The sequence below is a fragment of the Barbatula barbatula genome (genome assembly GCF_947034865.1).
Source record: "Barbatula barbatula genome assembly, chromosome: 7".
Lineage (NCBI taxonomy): Eukaryota > Metazoa > Chordata > Actinopteri > Cypriniformes > Nemacheilidae > Barbatula > Barbatula barbatula.
This window is the reverse complement of record NC_136770.1, coordinates 16,004,714-16,022,991: the sequence shown is the minus strand read 5'-3', so window position 1 is coordinate 16,022,991 and position 18,278 is coordinate 16,004,714.

Sequence of the window (18,278 nt, the reverse complement as noted above, 5' to 3'; positions counted from 1 at the left end):
TACTGATATGCAACCCCCTCGTAGGCGAATCTCAAGAATCGTCTGTGATGGGGGGCTATCTGAATGTGGAAGTATGCGTCTTCCAGGTCCAGAGAGAAGAACCAGTCCTCTGGGCGTATTTGCGAGAGGATCTGCTTCATCGTGATCTTTCTGAAGCGCCGTTTCATAAGGGAGCGATTCAGATATCTGAGATCGAGGATGGGGCGGAGGCCACCGTCCTTCTTTGGTACGAGGAAGTATCGGCTGACTTTGGTCTGGAGAAACCATTTCTATGGCTCCTTTGTCCAGTAAGTTCCTCAACTCCGTGCGCAGAACGTGTGAATTTGAGTTCTGTACTTGGGTGGGGATGACCCCGCGGAAGCGCGGGGGTCGACGAGCAAACTGGAGTGAATATCCTTGTGATATTATATCCAGAACCCAATCTGACACACCGGGGGATGGCTCGCCAGGCCTTGGCCCGGGTAGCAAGGGGTTGGGTGCAATGGGGAGGTACGCCGCCTTTTGGGGGCTTGGCTCCCAAGGACAATGGAAGAGGAAGATTGCTCTTTTTTTGACAATGTTTGTGTTTTATTAAACATTTTGCAGTATGTTGTGTGGGCATTGGAACAGGCCCTGCACTTACAACCTTGCACATTATCAATATTTTGCCGGCACCCGGAACTGAACGGGGTGACTGGGCAGACATGAGAGCGGTCTTTGAAGGAGGGCCAGCTGGAGCGAGCCCTGTAGCCTTCCTCTTCCTTGCATCGGTCTCAGGAGGGGGCCTGAGGCGCAGGGTCCAGCGTGATCTTAGGCCGGGGACCCTGTCGTGGGGATGCGGGTAGCGCCAGTGAGAGCATTCCGTCTCTTTGAGCGCGTTCTCAGCGTGAGAGAGACCCAAGCATGAGACGCACTCGTCGTGCCCGTCAGCGGCGTGCAGGAAGACCCCACACGAGTGACAGGGACGACGCGGCATTTGTAGCGCAGTGAAAACTGCACAAAAACAACAGAAACCGCCGGAAGCGAGGCCACTGAACGAAGCCGCTGAAGCGAAGCCGCTGAGCAGGAGGTTGAATCCGCTGCAGGTGCTCTCTCGACGGCGAAGCAGTCAGTCTCGGGAAGCGAAGATCAAGTCGTCGCTGAATGAGAAGAGATCTGAGGACTCTACGGCGATGCGCCTGCTTATATAGCCATAAGCCCCGCCCATTCTGGCGGGTGCCATCGCCATTGGTCCGGCAGCTCCGCTACGATTGGTTTAAAGTTTTACTTTTTTCCAACCAATCACCGTGCAGTTTTCACTGCGCTATTGAATTGCTTCAGTCATCGGAGAAAAATTAGTTTTCCCCATAGCGTCCTGCTACGCAGTACGAGTGAAGTATCGATAGGGAACTGTGTTTTCATATGTATCCACTTCAGAGTGGATAGTAGAGTGCAGTAATGTGAATAGGGCCTAGCCTATTCTCATGCTATCTGGATTAGTTTTAGTTTACTTGGAGTAAATAACAATATGATATGTTTTATAGATGCCTTAGATTTCAAATAAAATCTTCACACACAATATTGCTTTGAGGACACGGACAATACACTTCAAAGGAGTTTTCCTAATTACCTTTTTTCAATCCTGTATTGAAATAATGAGTTGTCTTAACACCATTTACAAGGTTCTCTATCAAAATACTTAAAATGGTCACCCTGCATCCAAGTAAAAAAATCTATCCTTTTTGCACTCAGACTCAAATTGAATAGATTTCAAGATACAATCAAAGTCAATTAGATGTATTTTCATAACTCACTATTCTTAGTTCAATGAAACCTTCAGTCACTCTTTTAGGTACTTATTGCTGACCACAGACTGTCTGAGGACATATGAGTCTTTGAAAGACTCTTTGAAAGCCTCATAATTTCAGGTGAATTATCAGTCTTTTCACATTAGGTCATTCTTTTGTGTAGTATGACCAAAATGGTAGAATGGTTAATTGAGCTGAAGGGTTTAACATTTGGAAAGGGACAATACATAATATTTGACATTGTGCAAATCTAATTGGTGTGGACAAAGACAAAAATAACCTGTTAACATATGCAGATACAGGCATCTCTATTTCCTTCTTTTAATTTGCTGATAACAACTAGACCTTTGGTTTTGATTCTACAAAGAGAGAAAAAACAGGCTTACCAGAATTCTGAATTCCAGTTATTGAGAAAAACAACCTTAAGATAGCATACGATAGTGTCTGTTCTAAGAGGCCAATGTACAGAAAGATAGAAGAGAGAGAGTCTGCCTGCCTGTAAAGTGAGATAAATCGACAGGTGACAAATTCATAACAGCTTTGTGCAACCACAATTCCGAGGGATTCAGAGTTTGGCAGCAAATAAAGTGACATGTGTGACAGGAATTTCATAGTCTTGAACTTGCCATACTGCTGCAAAAAGACTGTGTCTGATAAGCCGCCTCCTGGACGTAAAATGATGTGTTGTCATCTGTTTGCAAAAATGGCTTGAGTAGGGCATAAAGTTCTTTAAAAACAATTATAAAGCTTAGCACGGTTATTAGTAGACTTATACATGAAAGCTCCATCTTGTACAAACTTGACATTATTCAACGTCTGCAATAATGGCATTTTCTGCTTTTTAACATAAAAATATGTCTCTTTTGGGGGGAAGTTGTTTGTTTTTGCATGGAAATTCCAACAAAAGCTCTTCACAATGAAATAATGAAAAACCATGTGTTCTTGTGTTTTCTGTACTTTTTATTACAGACCAGCAAAATGACGGATAATAAGACATTCTTGCCTCGAAAACTATATTTTCTTGTTCCTATTTTCTTGTTCCAGTATTTCCTATTGAAAATGTTGTTTGGGTGTGGAATATTCAGCAGTTTGGCCAGTGCAGGATGAGTCATTTTTGTTTCATTTTGCAAAAAGAGACAGACTATTCGTTTATATATATAACACATATATATCTACTCAAGGTTACTCTGTTCACCTTTAAAGAGTTAGATAAAATGTGGATTTAAAGCTAATGGACACTTAGTAGAAGCACCAAACTCTAATTTTGATTATAACCACCTGTTGAGTTTCAGATCGACTCTCTTCAAAGTTACCCCAGCACATTCCTTTTGAAAAGGTCATTGTTGTGTGCGCTGTCTCTCTCTCTCCTTCAATTAGTCCATTCGAGATTTTCAGTCCAGCACAGCAGGCAAGTTCTGGCTGATAAGCCTGACAAGCACTTTTATCAGGCTATTTTAAGAGAAACAAAGAGTGATGTAGAGTGAGAGGGTAATCAATTCTCAATCTATGTCATAAAGAACATTTTTGAGCGGCTTTTGTACAAATCACCTTTCGTCTTATTAAAGGATGTGATTGTCACATTTTTCCAAGCTTTGATTATATTCTGAAGGGGTCTGAACTCAGTGATTCATTATATAAGCAGCTGCAAACTTCCTGTACTGAAGTGCTAACACCAGACTCACTGGTCACAATACTCTCTTGCTGGGAAGTTACACTGCAACACGAGTTCAACACGAGTCTTTAATGCTACAAGTCTGTACAGTGTTGACAATGAGAGTAATCAAATATTGAAATATACACAGTAAACAAATGCTTGGTTAGTTTCAACCCAGTGGGACAAAAAAGGACGAAGATTAATCCAGAAAATGTTTATATTTGACGAAAAATGGGTTAAAAAAACCTAGCACTTTGGCTAAAGACAACCAACGATTGTGTATGTTCCCCTTTTTGACCCAGCACAGGATTGAAAATAACCCAGCATTTTTTTACAGTGTGTATCTTTTGTTTTTAACAGCCAATAAAAAACTCATATCGGCCGCTAATCAAAATATTATATCCTGGCTAATTGGTTGAATTAGTAAATTAGTAAAAACTGATAAAAGGGAGACAAACATGAATGTACAAAAAATCAGTTCCTTTAAATTGTCTAAAAATGCTGCTCAGTGGCATTAAGGGGTTCATTTATGGCTGCCTGTAATTTGCTTAGTTTAATTTTCTGCAGATATCCTCCCAAGAACAAACCTGCCTGGAGTTTCCCATTTAACTAGAACATTTGCATCGTGAATAACCATGAGTCAATTTTCCTTTTTTCTCAAAATGTTATACTCCTGAAACTTGTCCCAAAAGCTCAACATTAATGAACAAATTAAGTCTAGAATAAAACTAGATAAAATTGGTATAATAGTTGTTTGTTTTTGTCCTGTATATGTTACAGCTGCTAAAAAAAGTTATGCCTTAAATTAGCATTTCTACATATATGGTGGAAATTCCAGTCCAGTGTTTATTAAATTAAAGTTAAAAAAAGTTAAAAAATCTAAGGAATGACAAAGTCACACAGCAGCAATGTGAAAGACTGAGAGAATGTATAGACATTCAACGTAAAAGTCCAAAACAAATCAGACATATTCCATCGTATTGGTTAGTCATTTTTTAACTGATCCTAAAATACATGAACATATTAGTTGTCAGAATCAGGGGTGGAAGAACCCAATTGCAGGCAGCAGTGGAGGGGTTAAACAATAACTTTAAAAAATATAAACACTGCAAAACAAATACCCACGATGGGGAAAAACTGAACAAAGGAAAGGTACCGAAAAAATAAAGACTTCCCACGAGGGGGCATAAATAGACAGGACCAATAAACAAGGCACTTCGAAATACACATACTGGCGAACGCAGGTACAACGAACAAGCACAAGACAATAGACATGATGGCATTAAATAGGAAAACTAACAGAGGATAATTGACAAGGGACAGTGGGTAATGAAACACTCAGGGGAAGCTATCGAGGAAACGAGGCTCTCAAAGGTGGTCTTGCCCAGGGTGCAATTCAATGTAGAACCGACCATAATATGTTTCTCTCCACACAAAACACGTGGCCCTGTCATGATCATGCCACTAGACTAGGAAATCAAGACATGAGAAGGCAGAATCATGACAATTAGTGTTGTGTAGTCTTGACATAAATAAGAAATAGTTTTATTTGAAGTATTCTTTTCAGTATTACTTCATCAAAACATTCTCATTAACCATGCCACATCCATGTACATCCATCCATGCAAATCGCATTTTTATAATTAGATTTTTGTTCATTATTATCCTCATTCCATGCATTCCTTGGAAAAGCTATGAACTGTTTCCCAAGATGGGATTTAAGTCAGGTTCAATATTGTATAAAACACTGTCTATGCACACATAAGGCTAACTAATAAATAAGAACATGCTGGGTGTGCATGCATGAAATGTATAATGTGACATCACACCCTTTGAAGTCTCTGCAGAACCAGAATTTAATAATCCATATGTATCACACTATGTTCTGTTCCGACACACCTTTTGACTTTGATGTTCCAAAAGCGCACCTTCATATATGAGCTTTGGAATGAAACTGTCATTGAACATTTGAGACCAACTGTGATTATTATTTTGTTGTTCTGGGCAAGCTGATGCTTGCCGATGCATCTGTCATTATGCAAAAATGCCCTGTTTTGTTCCCTATTATTTTCACCCTAAAAGAAATGTGATATGTTTCGTATAGAAGCTTTATTCATTAACACCCATCAGGCTGTCACTCTAAAGTCCATCGAGCTTGAAGAATTACAGTAGAACAGGGGATGTTACTACTGAAGGTCAAAAGGTTAAATATAACAAATAGGTCAGAGCAGCTTTTATTTTAAGGAAGGACGTTGTTTAAGAGACAACTCTGAGGCATACTTCTAACTAATTTAGTATTAAATTCAAAGTATGTATGAATTTCATACTGACTTTAAAAACCAGATTGGGTCATGTTTAAAGCTACTGAAATACAAACTAAGAAACACCATCATGCTTGAACCTGCTCTGTGTTGGTTAACCTCTGTAATGGCTATGCACCTGATGAATTTGAATAAGATATGTAAATGATAAATGAAAGCTTATCATTTTGGGACTGTAAAAGGCTTTTGAAACATTGCACTCCATTAGTCGTGCCTGCCATTATTTAACAATTTATCAACATGATTGAGCTGTAATTTAACTGGGCTGTCTGGCGAGGCCTGACCTCTCGGCGATGCAAAAAAACGCAGGCACGGCATCTGCAAAGTGGCACCATTCCAAATCACAGGGGAATAACATCAATGTGTTTTATGTCATTCGGAGGCTTGAATTTTCCTGTTCGAGTGTGTTCAATACATATTGAACCAAGAGATCTTTGATAAAAGCCCACCACATTTATACCTATTGAAAGAGCATATCTGATAAAGCTAATCAAATGTAATTAATCTTCATTGTGGCGGATATTTCTCAACAGTAATTTGCTGTAAGGCCCTGAGCGTCATTACACACTAGGGTGCCCGCGGGTCTTTAAAGGGTGTTGGTGGTCTATTTGTGTATTAGAGCATGCAAAGAACAAGCAAGGCCAGAGACATTACCCTTGCTTTGTGTTGTGACACCCACCCCATCAAGATAGCACTTGGAGGTGTTTCATGCAGCGATAATCTTCATTTGAATTCCAATGTCATGTCTCAAGGAGCAGCTATTACATGGTTGTATTAGATTGTGGAAAAAATTACAAAATGTTTCTTGGATCAAACCCTACCTTGCTCAAACCCTAATCTCAATTTAAAGACACAGTGTGTTTGCAATCAAAATGAGTTTTTAATGATATTAGCATGTTGTATGTGTTTAGAGTGCATACAGCAAGACCATGTTGTTCTGCTCATGCATGTAATTAAAATGTTGACACCGACCTCATGTATTTACTTTGGTGCATGTTATTTGGCAAAGATGGTGTAATAAATGTTAAATTGTCAAACCTTTTTGAAATGAAACCCTTTGCTCATTTCAATGGCCCATTGTTATTTAGAAGCTCTGCAGTCTGCAAGGCATTTTCAGTTTAGGCATGGATGAACGAGTTCAGGGCAAATAGTATTTTTGTAATGTAATGAAAATGAATGCGCTCATCTGCAAAATCAGTTAGGAAAGGATTAGGAAAATGCTGAAATAAATATTTTCCTTTACGAAAGATTAACCTCTCTCATACTCATGCCAGGGTAAGACCTGCAGGCGGAGGCCTGTTTGAGCAGGGAATGGTAAACAAGACAGGTCGTATGGTGAGAAAAGGAAAGGTAGAAGATATTTTTTACCATTTACCTATCATTTAATGTGATAGTTCACCCAAAAATGGAAAGTCAACATTTACTCACCCCCCATGGATTAATTTCAAACATTTCTTTCTTCCGCAGAATACAAAAGAATATATTATCATGAGTGTTGAAAACCATCACTTGCATTGGTTTTGTGTCCATACAATATAAGTGAATGGGATCCGTCGCTGTTTGGTTACCTACTAATATCTTATTTTGTGTTCTGCAGAAGAAAGTAATATGGGTTTGAAATGATACGTGGGTGAGTCAAAACATGTACTGACAGAATATTCATTTTTGGGTGAACAATCCCTTTAAGAGAGGCTTAATCAAAACTCTGTAAATCAGAAATGAACTGGTATAGGACTATAGGCTGCAGGTGACAGACAGAAAGTAGCAGCAGAAACCAGGTTTACTTTGGGGGTGAAAAGAGCTACTGGAGGAAATGGATGGGGTTGAGGCGAAGGGCTGGGAGATGGGAGAGATGGAGAAAAGGGGAAGCGGGACCAACTGAGCTCTAGGGAAATGTAATGATGAGACTGGAGGTTGAGGTGTTGACCTTGCTTGGATATGTGTTTCCTGAGGGTATTCATTATAATCATTACAGGGTTAGGGAACAGTGGAGCAGGTGTTGAAGGAGTATGATGGCCATTCCTTTTCACTTAACAGATTTACTGTACATGTTGACGCCAGAGGAGCAAAGTGTAAGTGATGCTGCTAGAAGGCTATAGGCAGAATATTGTGCCAGCCAGAATACTGCCAGATACTGTATGTACAGATACTGTACGGGTTTATTGTCACAATAACAAAATAGAAATTCTGATGATCAATTAAACTAATTCAAATTCATAAATATTGTTATTGTCAATTTTGTTAACACTTTACAATAAGGTTGTATTTGTTGGCATTAGTTAATGTATAAACTAACATGAACTTGAGATCAGGAGATCAGAATATGCAAAAATGGAGGATTTATTAACAGGATACTTAATTAAAATGAGACAGTTATAATTTCGCTTCAGGTAGGGAATGCGTGGGAGTCCGGGAGTCTGTGTACTTCAAACGAGACCGGACGGTGACTGAGTGTTTGCGTGATGCTTAAGTACTGATGGTGATGAGGTGATGATGATGAGGCTGCGCGTGGTGCTTGAGAGAGGGTGGAGTCTGGCGTGCTTGTGACAGAACTAAGTATATTGCTTATTGCTCCCTGTATTCTTTTTACAGTAAGTTGCTTTGGATAAAAGCGTCTGCTAAATGACTAAATGTGAGTAAGTAATTTGTCAATTATTCTGCTTAAAACCACGGTTACCATGTTATTCTTATACTTGCTGTCAAGACATTTTTTAGGTATTTATCCTCGAACGCGCTAATTTCTAATTGGACGCTAATTTAAAAGGAATAATTTCTTACGAGTCTCATCTCAAGCTGTTGCTTTAGCCTGTAGGGTAGGCTATGCAGTTATCAGAGAGCGAGCGAGACAGATTATAGCACAGAGCATATGCACATGCTTTTGCTTCATTTAGACAGAAAAGCTAAGTATCGATATTTGTTTTGGCCATATTTAACAGCTTATCATATCAGAAAAGCATTTGGAGATAAAACATGACACGGAGTTTTTTGTGCCAGCTGCAGTTCTCAAAGTTCCATAGAAAGCTTGCTGTTTATCTCTTACACCAATCATTATACAATTAAAGCTGTTGTTTTTTGCAGAGGTGGACGAAGTACACAACTTCCTTACTTGAGTGAAAGTACAGATATTACTGGTCAAATATTGCAGGCAAGCCCTCTGGATGTGATTGCAGGTGTTTAATTATCTTTACTTCATTTTATGAGTTAATTTTGAGTTGGGCAATGGACAGTAAATGACACAAAAAGTAAAAAAGTCGACTGTTCTGCTGTGAAGTATTGTTCCGAAAACGCAGTGGATTACGTTGCCCAGTATTGCTGTTGATTTCGTCGTGCAAGGAGGAAGTGCATTATAATGTTTCGCATTGCTGTGGATTTCCTCATGCAACATGCTGCGACTTTTATTGGGTAATGAACAAGAGCTTAAAATTGTTTTACACGTGGACGCCACCGCAACTGTTCCACTCCCACACTACGCAAGTTTGAAGCATTAAGGTATGAATCGATGCATCATTATTGAGCTTGAGCTCTAACTGACTTTGACTTGTATGGCCATTCTCTAAAAAGTGTGCACACGCATGTCTTTTTTAAAGGGGATATGATCTCGTTCTTGTTACAAATATATCCATAGGTTTTGACAATGCTATATTGCTATTTATGTATATGGTGTAACAATTGAAAGGTTTAAGGTTTAAAAATTGCTGATGAAATTAAAACAAGGTACCTGATCCTGAAGATGATCAAATGCAAACCAAACTTACTGAAAAGGGTTTGTTGTTTAAACTTGAAACGTTGCAAAAACTACGGTAGACCAAGTTTGACAAAGCATCAAAGTTTACCTGGTATTCTCAAGGTTGGACTACTGCAATGCTCTCCTTGCTGGTATTCCTGCAAAGGTTATCAAACCACTCCAGCTGGTTCAAAACGTAGCACCATGCCTCGTCTTCCAACAGCCCAAAAGGGCTCATGTGACACCCCTTTTCATCTCTCTCCACTGGCTACCGGATGAAGCCCGTATCACATTCAAGTCACTGATGCTTGCCTACAGGACTATCACTATCATTATCCTGATAGTGCTGAACTCCTTCCTGGTGGAACGTTCTTCCTAACTCAGCCTGGTCAACCACATCTCTCACATGCTTCAAAAAACTACTTAAAACCCATCTCTTCTGTGAATACTTGACAGACCTTTGATAACCCTCTCTGTTTCTCTCAATGGGTCTAGCACAATAGTTTCTCTCAAAGATTGGCACAATAGAGTCGGGTCAGACCAAAAGGTTATTACCTGGAGTCGTAAAACACCAAAGGCTTGAGCTTATCACCCTTTTGTATTGACCAGGACACTTTCCGATACTCTCCCCTGAGCTACATTGTATGTTTGTTCCCATGGTATGCTACCTTTACCAGACATATGTGTTTCATTGTAGCAATGTTCATAATTGCTTTCTTGTACAAACTACAGGCAAATGAACATATAACCCTGTCATGTTTCATATCGAAATGCTTCTTTCTTTCCTTCCTTAAATGATGGTGTATAGCACAGTAATGTATATTATACTATACTCAGTTTATCTTAGTCTGAGACTATTACAGCGCCAAAACTTCCAGGTGACCATAAATGCCAATGAGCTAGTGAGCCAGACAAAGAAACATGTTTTCGCGCCCAAAATCAGCACACTACATTGGATCGCCCACCCTAGAGGGGCGTGACGCCCTTAGGGTCAAAACATCTGTGCACGGAAGAAAAGGGTCTCGTTCGTGTTCCTTAATCTCCCAAGACCTGTCTCTTCCCTGGAGACAGCCTTTCTGGCAGATTGCTTCGACTAAGTTCGTCTACCTTCGTCAGCAAATCCGGTTCTCAAGAAGAATCCGATGGACTCACCCGTTTGCTTTAAACTTATCAGGACTCTGAAACCTTCTTCATCGCACACCAGAACTTGTTCAGCACACCCAAAAGCCAATGCAAGTATCTGATCTATTTCTAAATAGCTGCGTTTAAGCTTTGCCCCATTTAAATAAGGAGATTGTCCTTGATGGTTTATGCAGATGTGAATAGCTGATGGTAATACTGCCACTCTTTACTTTGTGTATTTATTTCATTCTTTACTTCCTTTATGTTTCATGTGTGTGTGCTTCCTGTTTGTTATTTGTTAGTAAGTAGGTTTGTTTCCCCTTCTACGTAGCCAATTAACCTGCATATTGTTTCTCTGCTTATTTATCACATTTTAATGTCACTTAAACTGCTTGATTTCATTACGAAGTCTGAAGTGGTACTGTACTACAGTAAGAGTATTGTTTTCAAAGGCCAGGAAGGTGATATTTCTTAGAGTTAATATACGATCTGCTGATCACCCACTGGACGAGTGTATTTAGTTGTTGCTATTATCGATTCTGCTGCATCAGGTAAAGTAGAATACACTACAGCGCACTGGATTGTGAATACCATTACGGTGGCATTCCCAAGATCGCCTGTGCCTGCTGGCAGTGAGAGCCCACTCCACTCGGAGTATGGCCTCCTCGTGGGCAATGGCACAGGGCACCTCTCTGGCAGACATTTAAAACGCTGCGGGTTGGGCTATGCCAAGTACCTTCGTGAGGTTTTACAACCTCTGCATGGAACCAGTGTCAGCCTATGTCCTGAGCGCTACCGGCGTATAGGACGGGCACCTGGTTTGGGCGTACACCTGTGAAAGCACCTTCTCCCCTTCCCAGATGAGTCTAGCGTGCTATTCACCCTCCCTATTTTCCCCCTCTCAGGGCGAAGTACAGGCATTCCATCCATCACTAAGCATTGGCATTTGGAAACGGACTGGGCGGAGCAGTCTTTTGGAACCAAGTCCAGTATTGGTTGAGTCATCCCTACTCAGGTGGACCCCTATACTTGGACTAGTGCCCCATACATAGTGATTCCCCTCTTGGTCGTCCCGTATGTGGTCGTCCCGAATTCCTCACTCCTGATTTCCCTATTGGTGAATCTGTGACCTCCCCGCAGGACCTCTACACAACGTTGAGATACCGACTGAAGGGGAACGTCTCGGTAACGACTGTAACCCCCGTTCCCTGACGGAGGGAATGAGACGTTGTGTCTTCATGCCACAACGCTTCGCCGAACCGCTGCAGCGACCAGGAGTGACCTCTCAGGTTCCTCAGCCCAAAGGGTGAATGAATGACCCCCGCCATCTTCCTTTTATACCAGTATGTACGGGGCAGAGACTGGCATGCGCGTGCCATTCGCCAAGCCCATTGGCGTTTTAAATGTAATCTCGGTTCTCAAGATCAAACCCCAGTCAGTCTCATTACACACGTTTTCCCTGCCAAACCAGCCCATAGTCATTTACAACGAAGAGCCTAAAGTTTACAAAACCAGGCTCACACAGTTGTAAGACAGATACTAAAAACTAAAATTTAAAAAAGAAACACATTTTTAATGACTCTTAAGATAATGTGAAGACTAATGCTTCAACCAACATTCCAACTTTCGACGACAGCATGTTAGCCAAGAGCACTAACCACTACACCACACACTCAAACAAACATCACAACGAACATACAGATTGTAATGCGTCAACAATTTTCAAAATCGTTGTTAAATAAGTGTTTTTGAGCAACACGCGCAAATGACCACTAGGTGTCACCATGGAGACAAATTTCACAAAGCCTCAACACGATATGGCACATTTGATTAAATTGTTTCAGTGTTTCACAAAGCCTCGTTCTGCCCACCACCACAGACAACTGAAACACAAGGGCTTAAATACAGAGAACTTAACAAGGCAAGGCACACCTGGGGAAGACTTATTAACACCAAAATCTACAAAGGACATTATGTATCCAAAAATCCAACATGACAGGGGAAACATAGGCCATTTCTCTACTCCAAGAATGCAAAGAACAGACTTGGTCTCGAAAGGCAGCCATGGAAAAACGAACTTGTATGGACGCGCTGCAATGACTTCTTGGACTTCAAGCGGACTCCGTAGGCGCCCAAGTCTGAATACGATGCATCCTTGATATGAAGAACACATCCGGGTACTTTCATGTGTTCTTGTTCTTGCGAGACGTAGGGGGGGGGGGACACAAGGACACAACGCCGCTGAGGAAAAATTTAGTTTGTTGTAAATTGTTTTCATAATTGCTTGATCATTTTGCTGTTTATTGATGTTTTGTCCCCAAATAGTTAACTACATGGGCATATTGCCACTAAAGGTCAATAATAAATGATTTTATTGAATTACTTAAATTTTCTTTATGTTTGATTTTTCCCCAAGGGTCTCACCTTACATTTTAACAACAATATAATTTTAGAACGATTTCTGACATATAACAAACCACCTTGTTAGGTGGGCGCACAACAATAATACGTTCAAGACATTACACCTTTAAACAACTAACATGCCATTTGGTATTTTTCATTCCTGACCCGAGTCTCCACCCTTCCATCTTGGTTTGATGAAACCAATTCCCAAAGCAAAAGATTGCCAGACGAATGTTTGCCTGCAGATCACAACACATCGCTTCAAAGGTGCATTTTGTATGTAGACAACTTTTAGATGATTTCCCTGGACACAACAGCTGAACACACCAGACTGTGTAAAATGACAGGCGGGAAGGGACTCGTGTTCCCCTCAGAACAGCTTACGATCGGCATCATGATAAAAACAAATTTTGCCCACAGCAGACTTCATTTGGCCAAACAGGTGTGATAAATTAGTGAATATCCTCAAATACTCTCAGTTTTCTAAACGTGCAATAAAAATATGACTGTGGGACTTGCCATATCCCACAAGGAATGGTGAAGAATATTAGTGAGGGTCTCTGTTTGCCCTACAATAACAATTGAAAATGTCAAGCAGGAAAAATCATGAGCAACATTATGCCCTCCAGGACTTTTTAGAGGGTGAGGGTGACATTGTGAAGATAATGTGCATACTTTATATTTTCTTTATATTAATGTTGCCTGTTTTCTGAATAGTAAGTTAACTTGAGCGCCATAAAAAATAACTGTCTGTAAACCACATGGGGTTGCTATATGATAAAAGCGGGTTACAGCCAGTAGTTTGACCAAAAAATTGTCCAATGCATTTGTAACTACATTATTTCATCAAGGGGGTTTGTTAAATTGACATCCAAAATTTTTAGACTTCAGAGGACTGATGTGTGAAGTCAAAGTGAATTTGAGAAGTCAGAGGGTGGACACTTTTGGAACAGTCCCTGGAAAACTTAGGTCAGCAGGGATTAATTAGCTTTCTGAGACCCACACAGCAGATGTCAAGGTAATCTTGGGTTGCCGACTCCAGAGGTCAATGCAATATCTCAACTCTGCAGATGAAAAGCGATCTCCCAGAATCCACTGGGTGGACAAATGGGGGCTTCATCAGTCACAAACAAGTCTACATCACTCAATGCTAATGTAGGGACACACCACTTGGCCTCATTACTCGGTGCAAGATATTCAGGTCATTAAGATGGTACATCCTTAAAATGAGTAAAAATAAAAAAATAGCTAATAATAATATATTATAACTTTATATCTCTCTTGGAGAGATGTTTAATTTTAATGCAATGGAAATCATCTGTTTCAGCTACCCACCCAATGTAAATCAAAGTGGAAAAAATAGACATTCACTGAGACCATCAGTCCTATTTTGTTAAGTTTGTTTTTTCTCCTTTTTTTGGCAAACAAATACAATTTCAAGTGTAAGGAATAGAGAGAGATTTTGTAAGTAGACAAAGCTTTAAATGATTGCTGAATTATTTACATTACTAGAATGTGTAGAATTAACACAATATCTACAATTGTGGTTTTTAATGTCACAATACCAGTTTATTGTGACACCCCTAGTTCAGAACAATCAGTTGAAAAAAAGCTAACATTTTGTATTTCATTAGCTTATTTTCAAAAATAAATAAATGCCAAATCTCAATACATCAACAACACACCCATATAGAAGCACAATCTAAATTTTTCTCTATTGGCGGAGATATCCATTGTACCCAATCTCATCTTGACCCTCTTGAGCGAGTGTATGGGGCTCTGCAGTGGCGTGCAACTAATGATTGCAAAGATGTAACCAGACACTTATTACCACAGCAGGCCTGTGATTTTTACCCTCAACATTCTCTTTGCTTTGGGTCAAATCTGCTTACAAATCATTGAAGGGAAGGAATTTTTTTATTTTTTATTAAATTTGGCATTGTGATTTCTGTTAAAACGTTATAGATTTACAGCACAATATACAAAATGCAAATCATGGTAGTTATAGCAGGAAATGCATGTGCAACGTGATAAAACAGGCGAAAAGCAACTGTTTTGTGTGCCAGGATTGTACCATTTTTTCTTCTTTTAATGGGATGTTGTTTCCAGCTTACCTCAGAAATGTAACATCCCTGCCTTAACACTTCCTCCGTTAGTTGACATGTCAGCCTAAAAGCTTTCACTCTCATTGTGACAAAACAATCGATAGAAGAGAAGCAAGAATTCCTGTGATCCTTACTGCACTGCATTATAAAGAAAACACATGTGAACCTTTAAATATCTGAAGAAGGGACTGGGGGTAGCTCATTTTAAAATGACTCTGACTCCTAAAATGACACGCTTCATCCTTGTAGATCTGAACAACATTGGGAGCCTTGTGAAATATGGAATCCCTTTAGAAACTGATTGTGGTACAACAGTTTTGCCACAGAGAGGTGCTGTAATGATAAACCCTAAGCATTGCGTATAATAACATGCTGTTTAGTTTTAATAAAGAAAAGTCAGATTCTATTTTCTTTCCTTTGTTTTCTTTTTGTCAGAAGTGAAAATAGGAGAGATATTTTCACATGCAAAATGAAAACAAAGAAAGGGCCTGACTTAACTGGATTTGCAACATTAACTCGGATGTTTCATTTTACCCGAATCACAATATCAGCCTGAAGATAAATGAGGTTCTGAAGGAAAATAAAAACAGGGCCTCCAGCCCTCAGGCAACACACCCTCCTGTAAAATAGTTTAAAACATAAATGTGAAAGAACCTTTCACTGTGCAAATGAACGAACTATGAACATTTACAACAAAACATTTCACAAATTTGAATTAGCTACCAAAACATTAATCCCAGCATTGTACCAAAAATATGCATTTATCATCTTAAACTTAAAATATAAATCCCTCAAAATCCTTTTCTATGAGCAGGAATTCAAAATGTGTTCAAAAGAGCAGATACAAAGGCATATGGCAGTGATAAATGCTTGATACTATCGGGGTCTTTATACCTTTAATCCCCTTTGGTCGTTCACCAAGAAGGATCAGTGCGCAAGAATACATCTTAAATACAGAGATTATCTTTTTAAAGCAATGTTAACATTCTCAGAGGACAAGTGACTTACATTTGACTTACTACTTTATTTAAAAGTCAGCCCTATCACAAAAACTTGAATCAAATGTGGTACGTTAATATCGACAAAAGTTGGGCTTGTCCTTGAAAACCGATCTATAGCGTTACGCTCTTAACAGCTATTCTGTGTCAATCGTTCTGTGTTTACTGTTAAGCACTTAGCATGTCTTTAAGCAAAACCCACTTTCATAATGCAAAACAGCTTCAGTACACCAGTCAAAGCAACACTGCTTGAATATCACATTCAAAACAACCTTGTTCTTGCTTAGTACAGAGTTAATTATGGAGAAAGGACTGTTTGGGTATAGGCCAAAAGTTTGCCCTTCTGAAATAAAAATTTAATTGGCTGTCTAAAAGGCATTTGTGCACTTCACAAATGTGTCACACACAGTACCGATCCTGAAGAGGCTTATAGACAACTGATATGAATTTAAATACGAATTACGTATTTGTTTTAAAATAGATTATATAGATACATATTTAGGGAAAAATATAACAGACTGGGGAAAAGAACGTGATACACTAGCGATAAATTATGTGTATGTGTTTGAAAAAGATGTCTTGCCTACAGGTCATCGTAATTCAAAGAAACACTTGCAGAATGCTAATGATCCTCTCTTGAGTTACAGATGCAAACTCCATCGGCGCATTAAAATACTGCATCTAAAGTTCCCATAAACAGATGGCATTCGTGTTCTCTGAACATAAAGACAGGAGAGTTGTTACACCCTCTCACATACTAAGTACGGTAAGAGAAGCCTAATGGCTTTTGATAATGACTACATCGCTGATCTTTGTTTTTTCCTTTTAATGGATCTATAATTAATGCTTACAGGTCGCTGATGGCTCTGAGTGTACAGGAAGAATATCCACTGAATCATTCTAGATAGTTTTGAATCAGTGGTGGTAAAAGGAATGATGATAAGGTCTTTCTGCTGGCTGCTATACATCTGGAGCAGAACCATGATGTTCTTTAGCCCAGCTGAGAGCATCATTTGTCTTGAGTGTCGCAGGCACTTGACATTAAAGACGATTGTGTATGCCTCACTACGGTGGGAGCCGTCTAAGATCAGCCAGCTCCTTCACACCAAATGACCCTCTTTCAATCCTTCACAGCCAGTGTATATTTAAAATTCTTTTAAAAGATGACTGTGAAACCCGACAAAATAAATGTCTATCCTCCAGTGTTAAAGTAAAGCAGTTTCCATACCACATTGCTCACCCTTGTGGAGTTTTCTTCTAACGCAAGCTTTTATTTAACTTGTCACTGAATCATACACTGTTAAAAAAACCTTTACAAAATACTGTAAAATAACATATTTTTTACGTAATTGACATGTATTCTTGTAAATTTGCAGTCTTTTTCTGTAATTTGAATTTTTTTTATTTACAATATCTAACTGTAAAAAATCCTGTACAAAAACTAAGGCTTTGTTTTTTATAAACATGTTTTTCATGATTTTCTTGTAAATTTGCAGTCTTAACTGTAATTTGATGGGGTTTGTTTTCAAAAATCTGTAAAAAACAGTATTGTTTTACAGTGTCGTGGGTGTTTAGCTGAGTTTCTGAGGCGTAATTGTTTTTAGAAGATTCGCTTTTTAAAGCAAAACTCTCTGACACTCTCTTCTAACTCATGCAATAGGGTGGACATATAGCAAAGATCCTTTATGTAATGTTGAAATTGGGTATTCTCAACATTGATTCAACATTTTTGGGAATTCCTGTTTGTCCGAATCAGGGAAGACTCTGGTCTGATGACTATCTTTTTTGTTCACAAAAACAGAGAGTCATTAGAGATCAGAACAACACACATGTGTGTAAATGATGAGAACATTTTCATTTTGGGGTTTCTGCCATTAACATCCACTGGGGTGAATGTTCTAATAGATTGTCTTGTGCCCTGTAGCGGATTGTTATCAGCCAGTTTCCCTTCTAAAATTAGATTTGTTTGTGTCACTTCTGCAAACATAACAGACGAATCGTAGCACTTGTGACAGGCACTTTTGATCATTTGTTCCCGCTGCAGTCAGAGATAAATTATGGGCAGCACCTTTAATGCTGCAAAATTTAGCTCGACTCTCAGCATACTGGGTTACAAAGCTTTCATTTATTACGTAAAGTACTCAGAATTTTCTGCTGCATATTGAGATGTCAGCCATGGACCCAC